Consider the following 15,727-nt stretch of genomic DNA (forward strand, 5'->3'; position numbering starts at 1 on the left):
CGCCCGCCCGCCCCGCCTCCCGACTGCATTCTGTCACCTCATCCCTCCCTGGCGACTTCGAGGCCCCGCCACCTTCGCCGCGCAGCCTGGGCTCAGCCGCCCCCTGCCCGCCCGGACCCCGACCCCGTCAGTTCTCCCGTGGCCCGTCCCCGCTGACGCCAGGCCGGAGGTCCCGCCTAGCGCTCCCCACCCCCGGCCTACACCTCGCCCCGCGCGGCGGCTCCCAGCCCACTCCGCAACGCCGGCTACCTGGAGGCAAGGGCAGCAGAGCGCTTCACCCAAGGCCCCGGGCTGAAGAAGGCCTGGTGCTCGGGGTCCGCTCCTTCTCCTGCTCCGCCGCCGCCGCCGCCGCTGCCGCCGACCCCACCATCGCCGCAGCACCCCATTGGCTCGGTCGTGTGTTCCGGGCCCGGCCCCCACACGCACGTCGCGCAACCGCCCCGAAAGGAGTGAGGCCGGAGGAGCGGGGGAGGCGCGCGCAAGCGCGGAAGGAGGGGACAGGGCGCGCCACCGCCAGGGAGGCTGGATTGGCCGGAGCGCCTGATCTTCCCACGCTCCTAGGACCTGATCTTCCCACCACCACCTCCAGGAATGTGTTCAACCCGTGCAAAACTTTTTTTTTAATCGGCGGAACTATGTTTTAAATTACAAAACTATTTTAAAAAAATGATTTGTGGGCTGCGCGCGGTGGCTCACACCTGCAATCCCAACACTTTGGGAGGCCGAGGCAGGTGGATCACTTGAGGTCAGGAGTTCCAGACTAGCCTGGCCTACATGGTGAAACCCCTGTCTCTACTAAAAATAAAAATAAGTAATTAGCCAGGCATGATGGTACGCCCCTGTAATCCTAGTTACGTGGGAGGCTGTGGCACGAGAATCACTTGAACCTGGTAGGCAGAGGTTGCAGTGAGCCGAGATCGTGCCACTGCACTCCATCCTAGGCTATAGAGTAAAAGTCTCAAAAAAAAAAAAAGACAAATTTACGAATGCGTGTTTCTCTGTAAACTGAATTTGAGGTGGCTTACCGTAATTCATATCATATAGAAAAATATAGATGAGCTAATAAAATCAGTACTAAATTAAGGAAAAGTCAGGCCCAGCAGCGGTGGCTCATGCCTGTAATCCCAGCACTTTGGGAGGCCGAGACAGGCGGATTATCGGAGGTCAGGAGTTCAAGACCAGTCTGACTAACATGGAGAAACCCCGTCTCTACTAAAAATACAAAATTAGTCAGGCGTGGTGACACATGACTGTGATCCCAACTGCTACTTGGGAGGCTGAGGCAGGAGAATCCCTTGAACCTGGAAGACGGAGTTTGCAGTGAGCCGAGATCTCACCACTGCACTCTAGCCTGGGCAACAAGAGTGAAACTCCGTCTTGTTTCAAAAAAAAAAAAGAGAGAGAGAGAGAAAATGTCAGAATAAAATGAAATGCCAGGAATAAGAACACAGATAAGCAGGTTATAGGGGCTTACACAGTTATTAAAATTGGGTCATACATTTGGCTCTGAGCTTCCTGGTGGCCAAAACTAAAAGGAAAACGCATGTATGCCCTTTTCTCACTGTCTCCAAGATTAAACACATTGTTCTTGGAGACACTCAGTGTTTTCCTAGTTGCAGCTTTCAATTTTTCAGGGGTTTTATATAGCAATTTTGAGTAATAAGCTATATCCTTGTATTTGTTACCTATTGTTGGGTAAAAATTGCCCCAAATTTAGCAGCTTAACAAACAATAAAGTTGTTTTTTCCTCACAGTTTCAGTGGGTTAGGAATCTGGGTGAGGTTCGCTGTGTCCTCTGGCTCAGGCTCTCATGAGGATACAATCAAGCTGTCAGCCAGGGCTACAGCTCTCACAAGGCTTTACCACCCTCATTCAAACTCACTTCCATGGCTGCTGGCAGGCCTCAGGTCCTCTCTGTCTGTTGGCTGGAGACCTCAGTTCTTGCCACTTGCACCTCTTCATAAGAAGCAGCTGGCTTGCCCCAGGGCCAGGGAGGAGTAAGAGGAAGAGAGAGAAAAAGAAAAAGAGAGATCACAGTCCTTTTTTGTAACCTGATCCCAGAAGTGACATCCCATCACTTTCTCGTATTCTATTGCTACTGAGAAAATAGCACCTAGGTCCAGCAAGGCACAATGGCTCACGCCCGTAATCCCAGAATTTTAAGAGGTCGAGGTGTGGATCACCTGAGGTCAGGAATTCAAGACCAGCCCAACCAATGTGGTGAAACACTGTCTCGACTAAAAATACAAAGATTAGCTGGACGTAGTGGAACATGCCTGTAATCCCAGCTACTTGGGAAGTTGAGGCAGGAGAATCACCTAAACTCAGGAGGCAGAGGTTGAAGTGAGCTGAAATTGCACCACTGCACTTTAGCCTGGCCTAGAAGGTGAAACTCCATCTCAAACAAGAAAAGAAAAGAAGAAAATAAAAGAGTCCCAAGAGTCCCAATAGTCCCTAGGTCCAGCCCATGCTCAAAGGGAGAGGATTATACAGGACATGAATATGAGGAGGCTATTTACCACAGTCCTCAAAAACATCCTCACTCTCTCCTCTCACATCATTTTGAGAGGCTGAGGCAGGAGGACTGCTTGAGGCCAGCAGTTTGAGACAAGCCAGAGCAACATAGGGAGCTCTGGTGTCTGCAAAAAATACACAAAATTAGCCAGGTGTTGGGGTGCTTGCCTGTTGTTCCAGTCACTTGGGAGGCTGAGGGGGAGGACTGATTGAGCCCAGGGGTCTTGGGACGGGGATGTGGGTTGAGGCTGCAATGAGCCGACATTGCCCCACTGCACTCCCACCTGGATGACAGAGTGAGACCCTGATTCAAAAAAAAAAATCCTCACTCTGCATCCCTAATGATTTTCATAAATGTAAGTGGATTCCTGCAGCTTCCCTTCTTATAGATTCCTTTACTCAGATAATGAGATCTCTTGATTAACTGTTATTGCAGATAGTGACTGTCATTTTTCATTACTGTGTAATAATCCATTATATTAGATATCCACAATTTTATTTATCCATTCTACTGCTGTTAGACACCTGGCTTATTTTTAGCTATATTGAATTAAGTTGCTATGAACATTCTATAAATGAATTTCGGTGGACATTTTATTTTTATTTTTTAAGATGGGGTTTCACCATGTTGGTCAGGCTGGTCTTGAACTCCCGACCTCAGGTGATCTGCCCGCCTTGGCCTCCAAAATGTTTTCTTTTTTTAATTGGAGAGTTTTGCTCTTGTTGCCCAGGCTGGAGTGCAATGGCATAATCATGACTCACTGCAACCTCTGCCTCCTGGGTTCAAGTGAATCTCCTGCCTTAGTCTCACAAGTAGCTGGGATTACAGGCATGTGCCACCACACTTGGCTAATTTTTTTGTATGTGTATTTAGTAGGGATGGGGTTTCATCATATTGGTCAGGCTGGTCTTGAACTCTTGACCTCAGGTGAGCCACCCACCTCAGCCTCCCAAAGTGCTGGGATTACAGGCATGAGTCACCCTGCCCAGCCAGCATAGGCCCTCATTTCTATTGGGAATACATTAGGAGTGGAATTGATGAGTGAGATAGTATTGATTGCATGTGTAAATACTGCCTCTGTCAATTCAGGTGCTCCAAGTGAGAAGGGGCAGCAGCCTGCAGGCCCACACAAGCACAAACATTAAAAAAAAAATCTTGAATTTCTTCAAGAAAAATTCCAGGCACTTAGCCCTGCAAAGTCATTGAGCAATGTGATAAGCAGGAAGGTATTTACAGCCAGTAACACAAGCAGCAGCCCAAGGCGAGTCCCTCTCTGGCCAGCAAAATGTTAAAAAAGGGTTGACGTATGTCAGAAAATAGTGAGAGAAAGTGTGTATGAAAGAGAGATAGAGATGGGAAGTAAAACTAAAAAAAGAGTGTAAAGAGAAAAGAAAGAGAAGCTTTTTCTTTCAAAAACTCAGGCAGAACAACTAAGCCAAAATATGTTTTAAAAGGTTTAAAAAGAAAAACTATAAAGTAAAAGAGGAGGGAATTGTGGGAAGTAGAAAAGTTGCTGTGGTCCCAGCTCTGTGGGAGGTTAAGAGGGAGGACTGCTTGAGCCCAGGAGTTCAAGGGTGCAGTGAGCTATGATTGTGCCACTGCACTCCAGTCTGGATGACAGAGGGAGACCCTGTCTGTAACAAAAACAGTTTGGGACCAGATACAGCACCTCATGCCTCTAATCCCAGCACTTTGGGAGGCCAAGGCAGGTGGATGACTTGCGGTCAAGCAGGTCGAGACCAGCCTGACCAACATGGTGAAACCCTGTCTCTACTAATTAGCTGGGCATGGTGGTGCGTGCCTGTAATCCCAGCTGCAGGTCTGCACCACCATGCTTGACTAATTTTCTTAAATTTCATACAGATGGTGTCTTGCTATATTGCCCAGGCTGCTCTCACACTTCTGGCCTCAGGTAGTGTTGGAAATAGATGCTAGGTACTGCAAAGAAAAATTAGCACTAAGACAAAGACTCTTTCAGCAACACAATTTTTTACTTCCTGGACTGCCTCCTGGGTTCAAGTGATTCTCCTGCTTCAGCCTCACAAGTAGCTGGGAATAAAGGTGCATGTCACCACAGGCTGGCTAATTTTTGTATTTTTAGTAGAAAAGGTTTTGCCATATTGTCAGGCTGGTCTCAAACTCCCAAACTCCGTTGATTCACCTGCTTTGGCCTCCCAAAGTGCTGGGATTATAGTTGTGAGCCACTCCACTCGGCCAGTTGAATTTTTTAATAATTAAAACCGAAAAAATGTTTGATCTCTTTAGCAGGTATAGGTGCAGGTTTTCTTACTGTGGAGCGCTGAGGTCTGGGCTTTGAGTGTATCCATGACCAAATAGTGAACACTGTACTCCAAAGGAGAATATTCACCCCTCATCCTCCTCCCATCTTTTGGAGTCTTCAGTGTACCTATTGTTTAACTCCCACGCATAAGAACCACCAGTACTTGACTTTACTTCTGAGTGAGTTCGCTGAGGATACGTCCTCCATTCTATCCACACTGCTGGAAAAGGCATGATTTCATTCTTCTTGTGGCTGGGTCACATTTCATGGTGTATATGTACCACATTTTCTTTATCCAGTCATCTGTTGAATGGACACTTAGGTTGATTCCATATATTTGCTACTATGAATAGTGCTGTGATACACATATGAGTACAGATACTTTTTCATATATTGATTTATTTCCCTTTGGGTAGATACCTAGTAGTGAGATTGCTGGTTGGCAATTCTATTTTTCCTTCTGTGAGAAGTCTCTGTACTATTTTCCATAATGATTGTACTCATTCACATTCCCACCAACAGTGTATAATCATTCCCTTTTCTCTGCATCCTTGCCAATATCTGTCATTTTCTGGCTTTTAATATTTAATTTTTATAGAGATGGAGAGTCTCATTATGTTACTTGGGCTGATCACCAAGTCCTGACCTAAGTGATCACCCACTTCAGCCTCCCAAAGTACAGGGTTACAGGCATGAATCACCACATCTGGCTGTTTTCTGACTTTTTATTAATAGCATGTACTGGATGCAGTGGCTCACACCTGTAATCCTAGCACTTTGGGGGGCCTAGGCAGGTGGATCACCTGAGGTCAGGAGTTTGAGACCCGTCGGGACAACATGGTGAAACACCATCTATACTAAAAGTACAAAAATTAGCTGGGTGTGGTGGCACGCACCTGTAATCCCAGCTAACTTGGGAGGCTGAGGCAGGAGAATTGCTTGAACCCGGGAGGCAGAAGTTGCAGTGAGTCAAGATTGTACCACTGCACTCCAGCCTGGGTGACAGAGAAAGACTCTCTCTCTCTCTCTTTTTTTTTTTTTTTGAGGCAGAGTTTTGCTCTTGTTGCCCAGGCTGGAGTGCAGTGCCATGACCTCAGCTCACCAAAACCTCTGCCTCCAGGTTCAAGTGATTCTCCTGCCTCAGCATCCCGAGTAGCTGGGATTACAGGCATGCACCATCAAGCTAGGCTGATTTCGTATTTTTAGTAGAGATGGGGTTTCTCCACGTTAGGCTGGTCTTGAACTCCCAACCTCAGGTGATCTGCCTGCCACGGCCTCCCAAAGTGCTGCGATTACAGGCATGAGCTACTGCACCCAGCCCCAAGACTCCCTCTTAATAATATTAATAATAATAACAATAATAATTGCATGTGCTTCTTCAAACATAACCTTAACATTGTTCCATGATGAGGTCAGGTCTGTCCTCCTTACCTTTGAATTTGAGAAGGTCTGTGACTGTCAGAAGTGATTCAAGGTATGTCATAAGAGGTGACACCATTTGTCCGTGGTCTTCCCGGGATGCTTGCTCTTTCACCCAGTCACCATGCTGTGTGGAAGCCCAGATCACAGGGAGAGGCCACATTTTGATCTTCCAATCCACAGTCCCAGCACAGGTATCAGAAGACAGTCAACATCAGTTGCCAGACAGGAGACTGAAGAAGGCTTTGTACTGACTGCAGTCCCAGCCACTGCAACAGCATGAGAGATTCTGAGTGAAAATCACCTACCTGAACCCAGTCAACTCCCAGACCATGAGAAAAAAAAACAGATTATTATTTTAAGAGCCTAAAGTTTTGGGATTACATATTATGCAGTAAGAGTAACTTCAATATCTTCCCTTCCTTCTAGCTTTGTGACTCTCTTACTCACCAAACCTAGTCTCTCTTGGAAGACCTCCTCTGCCTCAATCAACATTTTCCCCATAGACCCAGCAAGAGATAGGGTGGGTTTTCTCCATATTCTTCATGGCCACTCAGAAACAATTTCTTCTTCTATTTCCTCTTCTTTCTTCTTCTTCTTTTTGTTTCCTTTTCATTTTCTTTTTCTTCTTCTTTTTTTTGTGACAGAATCTCACTCTGTCGCCCAGACTCTAATGCAGTAGCATAATCTCAGCTCACTGCAACTTCTGCCTCCTGGGTTCAAGCGATTCTCTTGCCTCAGGCCCCCGAGTAGCTGGGATTACAGGTGCCTGCTACCCATGCCCCGCTAATTTTTGTAATTTTAGTAGAGACAGCATTTTACCATCTTGGTCTGGCTGGTCTTGAACTTCTTGCCTCAGGTGATCCATCTGCCTCAGCCTCCCAAAGTGCTAGGATTACAGGCATAGGCCACTGTGCTTGGCCAGATTCTTTTTATTCTATTTCTTCTTCCTCTTCTTCCTCCTCCTCTTTCTTCTCCTTCTTCTTCTTCTTCCTCCTTTTCCTCCTCTTTCTGCTTCTCCTTCTTTTTCTTCCTCTTCCTCCTCCTCAATCTCTTTCTCTTTGACAGGGTCTCACCTCCCCAGGCTCATGCGATTCTCCACCTCAGCCTCCTGAGTAGCTGAGACTACAGGTGCATGCCACCATACCTGATTGGTTTCTTATTATTATTATTATTATTTTGAGATGAAGTTTTACGCTGTTGCTCAGGCGGGAGTGAAATGGCACAATCTCAGCTCACTGCAACCTCCACCTCCTGGGTTCAAGCAATTCTTCTGCCTCAGCCTCCAGAGTAGCTGGGATTGCAGATATATGACACCATGCATGGCTAATTTTTTGTATCTTTAGTAGAGACAGGGTTTCACCATGTTGGTCAAGCTAGTCTTGAACTCCTGACCTCATGATCTGCCAGCCTCGGCCTCCCAAAGTGCTGAGGTTACAGGTGTGAGCAGCCGGGCCTGGCCCGGTTGGTTTCTTTTTATTTTTTGTAGAGATGGGGGGTCTCACTATGTCGCTCAGGCCAGCCTCAACCTCCTGGGCTCAAGTGATCCTTCTGCCTTGGCCTCCCAAAGTGTTGAGACTACAGGTATGAAGCGCTGTGCCCAGCCTCATGTTTCATCTTCTTTAGCTAACCTAAGTGTCTCTGTGTTCTCCAGCACTCTGTTCCCTTGAAGACTCAATCTCCTGTGTGACTGCTGCAAGTCCTGGGATCTTTTTAGGATTTCCTCTCTTAGGGCCATTCACAAAGTGGTGAGTTCATTTGCCCACAGTCCACCTGGCAGCCAACAGCAAAGCCAAACAGCAGCTGTGCCTGGATCTCCCTGCGTACCACGTTCACCTTGCCTTGCATACATTTCCTTCACTATATGAGGATAAGAACACTTTTGAGATCATCAGTGTGCGTGTTCTTTGTTCAAACGAAAACATATAATAAATAACTCTCGCCAAGATGCTAACTTCCGGATGCGTCTGTATGTTAAAAGCAGTTGTCTTCAAATCTAACTCCTATGAATGTTTATACTTCTGTTTATTCCAAAACTCCCTAAGTAGAGACTTCCCAGTATCTTGCAATTCCTCAATGAGTTTTTGAATAATTTATTCCTGGGCTTCCACCTGCCACCATACCTGACTAATTTTTATATTTTTAGTAGAGACAGGGTTTCACCATGTTAGCTGGGATGGTCTTGATCTCTTGACCTCGTGATCTGCTCACATTGGCCTCCCAAAATGCTGGAATTACAGGTATGAGCAATGGTAATTTTAAACCTGAGAAAATTGGATACCAAAGAGAGGTAGTAACTCACCAGGTAGAGAGAGAAGAGCCTCTCTTACCACAGGGGGGTCTCTCACTGGAAAACCAGCAAAACTTGCTCCCTGCCTGCATTCTCCAAGATCTTAGCCCAACATGGAATAGAACTGCCTCCACTTTAGAGGACAACTGGTTTGTCCTTTGCCTTTTCGACCACTTTCAGCAAGCAGAGTTTCTCAACTTTGTGTTTGTGCAACTCTTGAGCAGCACAAACTCCTGAGCTAAGAGACACTCCAATCTGTTTGCAATTGAGGGCAAAGGCTGGGATCCTTGGGCACAGCTCCAAACTCCTTTTCCAGAAGTCTGGGGTGTCAGGGCTGACTTTTATATTAATTAATTAATATAAAAATATATTAATTAATTAATTAAACCATTAATTAATATATTTCTTTATTTATTTTGAGACAGAGTCTCACTCTGTCACTTAGGCTGGAGTGCAATGGTGCCATCTCGGCTCACTGCAACCTCCACCTCCTGGGTACCAGCTATTCTTCTGTGTCAGTCTCCAAGTAGCTGGGATTACGTGCATGTGCTTGAGGTTAGAAGTTAGAGACCAGCTGGCCAACATGGTGAAACCCCATCTGTACTAAAAATACAAAAATTAACCAGGCATGGTGGCTGGCACCTATAATCCCAGGAACTCGGGGGAGTCTGAGGCATGAGAATTGCTTGAACTCAGGAGGCAGAGGCTGTAGTCAGCTGAGATCACTCTACTGCATTACAGCCTGGTGGAGAGAGCAACACTATGTCTTCAGAAAAAAAAAAAAAAAAGGAGGAGAATTGGAAAGTTGTATCTAGAGGCATTTAATGAAATTTGATGTCAAGAGACAAGCAAAGGGAAAAAATGGAGAGTGAAGAAAAGTGACACTTCAAGAGTTTTGCTGGTGTTTATATCAGAGATAGTGTTTCTTGGACTCTTCTCCATTAAAAAAGTAGCCAGGTATAGTGACTCATTCTTGTAATCCTAACACTTTGGGAAGCCAAGGGAGGAGGATCACTTGAGGCCAGGAGTTCAAGACCAGCCTGCGCAGCATAGCAAAACTCTATTGGTCCAAAAATGATTTTTTTCAGATTAGCTGGGTGCAGTGCTGCACACCTGTAGTCCTAGCTACTTTGGGGGCTCAGGCATGAGGATCACTTGAGCCCAGGAGATGGAGGTTGCAGTCAGCCGAGATCTCACCACTACATTCCAGCCTAAGTGACAGAGTAAGACCTTCTCTCTAAAACATTTTTTAGATTGCCCTTGGAATTATGATTTATATATATTCCCTATGGTTTCCAGGATATCAAGGAAAAAATGAGGAGGCAGAAAGAAAGAGAAGAAAAGGAAAAATTGAACAAAAATGGGAGAAGGGCGGGGCACAGTGTCTCACACCTGTAATCCCAGCACTTTGGGAGTCCAAGGGGGGAGATCATCTGAGGTCAGGAGTTCAAGACCTGCCTGGCCAACATGGCGAAACCCCATCTTTACTAAATTTGTAACTATCTTGAGCAGACATGTGAGGAGAAACAGGTCATTGCCTCCAGCATCAAAGGAATAAACCAAAATGTTGATTTTGAAGAGCCAACACTTTCCCAAGAAGCCGCCACAGTGTGACCTCACAGGGCTTCCACCAGCACTGAGTGTCAGAATTAAGGCATCCGAGGCTGGGTCACTTTCTTGCAGAGGCCCCACTCAAAACATGGCCTGGAGTGATCAAAAGATGTTGATATGGCTGCTCCTCACCAGATGTCCTGCTCCCACTCTTGCCCCTCCATCTCCTGCAACTTCCACCTCCCGAGTTCAAGCAATTCTCTTGCCTCAGCCTCCCAAGTAGCTGAAATTACAAGCACTTGCCACCATGCTGGGCTTATTTTTATATTTTTTAGTGGAGACAGGGCTTCACCATGTTGGCCAGGCTGTTCTCAAACTCCTGACCTCAGGTGATCCACCCACCTTGGCCTCCCAAAGTGCTGGACTACGGGTGTGAGCCACAGTGCCCGGCCTTTTTTTTTTTTTTTTTTTGCTTTGTTTTTGTTTTTAGAGATAAGGTGTAGCTCTGTCACTCAGGCTGGAGTGCAGCAGTGAAATCATGGCTTACTGCAGCCTCTATCTCCTGGGCTCAAGTTCTCCTCCCACTTCAGTCTCCTGAGTAGCTGGGACTACAGACACATGCCACCACATGTGGTTAATTTTTTTTTTTCAAGATGGGGTTTTACTCTTGTCCAGACTGGAGTGCAATGGTTTGATCTTGGCTCACTGCAAACTCTGCCTCCCAGATTCAAGCAGTTCTCCCGCTTCAGCTTCCCGAGTAGCTGGGATTACAGGCATTCACCACCATATCTGGCTATTTTTTTGTATTTTTAGTAAAGATGGGGTTTTGCCATATTGACTAGGCTGGTCTCAAACTCCTGACCTCAGGTGATCCACCCACCTCAGCCTCCCAAAGTGCTGGGATTACAGGCATGAGCCACTGTGCCTGGCATACCTGGTTAAATAAAAGTTACTTTTGCAGAGACAGGGGTCTCTGTATGTTGCCCAGGCTGGTCTTAAACTCCTAGCCTCATGTGATTCCCCCACCTCAGCCTCCCAAGGTGCTGGGATTACAGGCATGAATCACCATGCCCAGCCTCATTTTTTTTTAATTAACTCAGTTTCAATTTTCTATTATAGAAATAACACCAGATAGAAAATATCAATGTTAAGTAGGATTTCCATGTAAAGGTGGCAAATCACAAAATTTCCCTTCCTTCATGCTTATTCATACATTTTACCTTTTTTTTTTTTTTTTTTTTTTTTTTGAGGTGGAGACTCACTCTGTTGCCCTGGCTGGAGTGTAGTGGCACATTTTTGGCTCACTGCAACCTCTGGTTCACTGAAACCTCCACCTCCCAGGTTCAAGGAGTTCTCCTGCCTCAGCCTCTCGAGTAGCTGGGATTACAGGTTTGCACCACCACACCCAGCAAATTTTTGTATTTTTAGCAGAGATGGGTTTCACTATGTTGACCAGGCTGGTCTCAAACTCCTGTACCCGCCTTGGCCTCCCAAAGCACTGAAATTACAGGCATGAGCCAACTTGATCAGCCTGTTAATACTTATTCATTCTAATAACATTTATTGTGTACCTACTATGTGCAATTACTAGATTAGGTTCTGAGAATGAGCAAGATGAGACTCCTGACATAGGGATCTTCTGTTCTGATTCAAGGTGAGTTTGGGAGTAGAACATGCAGACAAGCAATTCAATAAATAACAAGTTGATTGTTGAGTGTCATATCTGCTTTGACAGAACGAGACAGGACAAGGCAATGCAGAGGAGGATGATTCTCCCTTCACAGGATGAGGGAGAATTTCTCTGCAGAGATGATGTGTGAGCTGAGGTCTAAAACATGACAGAAATGCAGCCATGGCAGGAGGTGTGGAAGTCCATTTTGGGCAGAGAAGAGCATGTGCAATGGTCCTGAAGAGGGAAATAACTTGGCATTTACAGAAGCAGAAAAGAAGCCCAGATGCCCGATGCACAATGAGCAAGAGGAAAAGAATAGAGGTGGCAGGTAGGATCAGATTGTGCTAGGATTGGTTTTTTATTTTTTATTTTTGAGACGAAGTCTTGCTCTGTCTACAGGCTGGAGTGTAGTGGTGAAATCTTGGCTCACTGCAACCTTTACCTCCTGGGTTAAAGCGATTCTTCTGCCTCAGCCTCCTGAGTAGCTGAGACCACAGGTGTGTGCCACCACACCTGGCTAATTTTTTTGTATTTTTTACTAGAGACAGGGTTTCACCATGTTGGCCAGGATGGTCTTGATTTCTTGACCTCGTGATCCACCCATCTTGGCCTCCCAAAGTGCTGGGATTACAGGCGTGAGCCACCATGCCCGGCCTGGATTGTTTTTTTTTTTTAAGAGACACGGTCTCACTTTGTTACCCAGGCTGGAGTGCAGTGGTGCAATCATAGCTCACTGCAGCCTCAACCTCTCCTGGGTTCAAGGTATTCTGTCATCTCAGCTTCTCAAGTAGCTGGGACTATAGGCATAAACTCCACCAGGACTGGCTAATTTGTTTTTCATTGTTATTAGAGACGGGAGTCTGGCTGTGTTGCCTAGGTGGGTCTCAAACTCCCAGACTCAAGTGATCCTCCCATGCTGACCTCAAAAAGCCTTGTAATTACAGGTTTGCACCCTACATCTGGCCAAGGTTGGGGGTTTAAAATGCTTTACTTTTAATTTTTGTGGGTACATAGTAGGCCTATATATTTATAGGGTACATGAGATGTTCTGATACAGTCATGCAATGTGTAATAATCACATCAGGGTAAATGGAATATGCCTCACCTTAAGCATCTATGCCTTCTTTGTTTTACAAACAATTCAGTTGTGCTCTTTTCCTTTTTTCTTTCTTTCTTTCTTTTTTTTTTTTTAGATGAAGCATAGCTCTGTCTCCTGGGCTGGAGTGCAGAGGTGCAATCTCGCCTCACTGCAACATCCACCACCCCAACCCCCAGGTTCAAGTGATTCTCCAGCCTCAGCCTCCTGAGTAGCTAGGACTACAGGCACACACCACCAAGCCCAGCTCTTTTTTGTATTTTTAGTAAAGACAGTGTTTTGCCATGTCAAGCTGGTCTCGAACTCCTGACCTCAGGTGATCCTCCCACCTTGGCCTCCCAAAGTTCTGGGATTACAGGCATAAACCACCATGCCTGGCCTCTTTTAGCTGTTTTAAAATATATAATAAATTATTGTTTACCATTGTCACTCTGTTGTACTACCAAGCACTACATCTTATTCTTTCTAACTGTATTTTTGTACCCATTAATTATTCCTGTGTACCCCTTCCAGCCCACTACCCTCCCCAGCCTCTGGTAACCATCATTCTACTCTCTATTTCCATGAGTTAATTGCTTTAATTTTTAGCACCTACAAATGACTGGGAGCATGCAAAATTTGTCTTTCTGTGTCTGGCTTATTTTAGTTAACATAATGATCTCCAGTTCTACCCATGTTGTTGCAAATAACAGGATTCTATTATTTTTCATGGCTGAATAATATTCTATTGTGTATATGTACCACATTTTCTTTATCCATTCACCTCTTAATGGACATTTAGATTGCTTCCAAATCTTGGCCACTGTGAATAGTGTGGCAATAAATATAGAAATATAGATATTTCTTTGATATACAGATTTTTTTCCTTTTGAGTATATACCCAGTGGTAGAATTACTGTGTCATAAAATAGCATTCTTTTTAGTTTTTTGAGGACGCTCCAAACCATTCTCCATAGTGGTTGCACTAATTTATATTCCCACCAATAGTGTACCAGTGTTCCATTTTCTCCACATCCTCATTAGCATCTGTTCTTGCCTGACTTTTGGATATAAGCCATTTAAACTGGGGTGGGATGATAGCTCATTGTATTTTTAATTTGCATTTCTCTGATGATCAGTGATGTTGAACACCTTTTCATTTATTCGTTTGCCATTTGTATGTCCTTTTGAGGAATGTCTATTCTGACCTATTGTCCATTTAAATCAGATTATTGAGCTTTTTTTTTCTATTGATTTTGTTTCCCCTGAGCTCCGTATATACTTAAGGGTTATTAATCCCTTGTCAGATGCATTTAGGATTGGGTTTTGTCTTTATTTTACACTCAATTGTAAACCATTAAATGCTGTCAAGTGGAGAAGTGACATAATATTTATATTGGAAGATGCCTTTGTGTATTTGCTACATATTGCTATGTAACATACCAGCTGGGCATGGTGGCTCATGCCTGTAATCACAGTAGCTGGAAGGCCAAGGGAGGCAAATCATGAGCTTAGGAGTTAGAGACCAGCCTGGCCAACACAATGAAACCTCTTTACTAAAAATACAAAAATTAGCCAGGTGTGGTAGCACATGCCTGTAATCCTAGCTACCCTAGCTACTCAGGAGGCTGAGACAGGAGAATCACTTGAACTCTGGAGGCAGAGATTGCAGTGAGCTGAGATCATGCTACTGCACTCCAGCCTAAGGGACAGAGTGAGACTCTGTCTCAGAAAACAAACTAACACACACACACACACACACCAACCAACAACAACAAAAAACCACCACAAGGTATAAAGTTACAATGATGCTTGTTAGTCTTCTCATAATTCTGGGGGCTGATTGGACTCACCTAGGGAATTCTGGCTCAGGATGTGGTTGCCTTCAAAGAGTATGGAGTTAGAATAGTCTCGAAGGTTTCCTTGCTCAAATATCTTCTGGTAAATGTGGGCTGTCAGCTAGGGCCTCAGCTGGGGCTATCTGGTGGAACACCCACATGTAACCTCCCTACATGGTCTGGGCTTTCTCACAAAATGGTGAATGAGTTCTAAGTGCACCCATCCCAGGGAGAGCCAAGTGGAAACAGTATCATCTTTTATGAGCTAACTTTGGCACATTATGAGCAACACCTCCACCGTATTCTACTTACAGAAGCAGGGCACTAAGTTCATATTCAAGGGAAGAGATGACAAGTGTAAAAAAATGTGCAGACAACTATTCACAATGGTGAAGAATAGAAATCAACCCAACTTTTCTTCCATCAATAGAAAAAATAAAGAAAATGCGGCAGCCGGGTGCGGTGGTTAACACCTGTAATCCCAGCAATTTGGGAGATCAAGGCGGGTGGATCACCTGAGGTCAGGAGTTTGAGACCAGACTGGCAAACATGGCAAAACCCCATATCTACTAAAAATACAAAAATTAGCTGGGTGTGGTGGTGTACACCTGTAATCCTAGCTACTTTGGAATGCTGAGGCAGGAGAATCACTTGAACTTGGGAGGCAAAGGTTTGCAGTGAGCTGAGATTGCACCACTGCACTTTAGCCTGGGTGACAGAGTAAGACTGCGTCTCAAAAAAATAAAAATAAAAAACAAAGTGAATGAGAGGAAAAAAGAGCTACATTAAAGCAACTGAAAAAAGTCATGGAAATTAGAGATAGTAGTCTAACACTGGGCTGTCAGTTGGTGACCCTCAGTTAGAGAACCTAAAAAACAAAAAAACAGGGCTGGGCACAGTGGCTCACACCTATAATCCCAGTGCCTTAAAAGGCTAAGGTGGGAGGAGAGCTTGAGGCCAGGAGTTCAAGAAAAGCCTGGGCAACATAGCAAAACCCCATCTTTAGAAAAGTAACAAAAATTAGCCTGGTGTGGTGGTACACGCCTGTTGTCCCAAGTACGTGGGAGGCTGAGGCGGGAAGATTTT

General features: G+C 45.2%; 1 protein-coding gene and 1 long non-coding RNA gene across 21 annotated transcripts in view; both read right to left on the bottom strand.

Moving 5' to 3' along the window:
- Window positions 1-368, bottom strand: part of LOC144578020 (uncharacterized) — a 63,990-nt gene extending 63,622 nt beyond the window's left edge. For all 20 annotated transcript variants that reach the window (XR_013522949.1, XR_013522964.1, XR_013522962.1 and 17 more), the window contains exon 1: window positions 250-368. The gene's annotated coding sequence lies outside the window, so the exon portion shown is untranslated. The remainder of the gene's footprint in view (window positions 1-249) is intronic.
- An 872-nt stretch (window positions 369-1,240) lies between these two features.
- On the bottom strand, window positions 1,241-5,090 carry LOC144578021 (uncharacterized). Its single transcript, XR_013522966.1, has 3 exons — window positions 4,970-5,090; window positions 1,883-1,971; window positions 1,241-1,376 (listed from the first exon to the last, which is right to left on the bottom strand). It is a non-coding gene; the product is annotated as an uncharacterized LOC144578021 (long non-coding RNA).
- Window positions 5,091-15,727: the final 10,637 nt, after the last annotated feature.

The sequence above is a fragment of the Callithrix jacchus genome, chromosome 10 (assembly GCF_049354715.1).
Source record: "Callithrix jacchus isolate 240 chromosome 10, calJac240_pri, whole genome shotgun sequence".
Taxonomy (NCBI): Eukaryota; Metazoa; Chordata; class Mammalia; order Primates; family Cebidae; genus Callithrix; species Callithrix jacchus.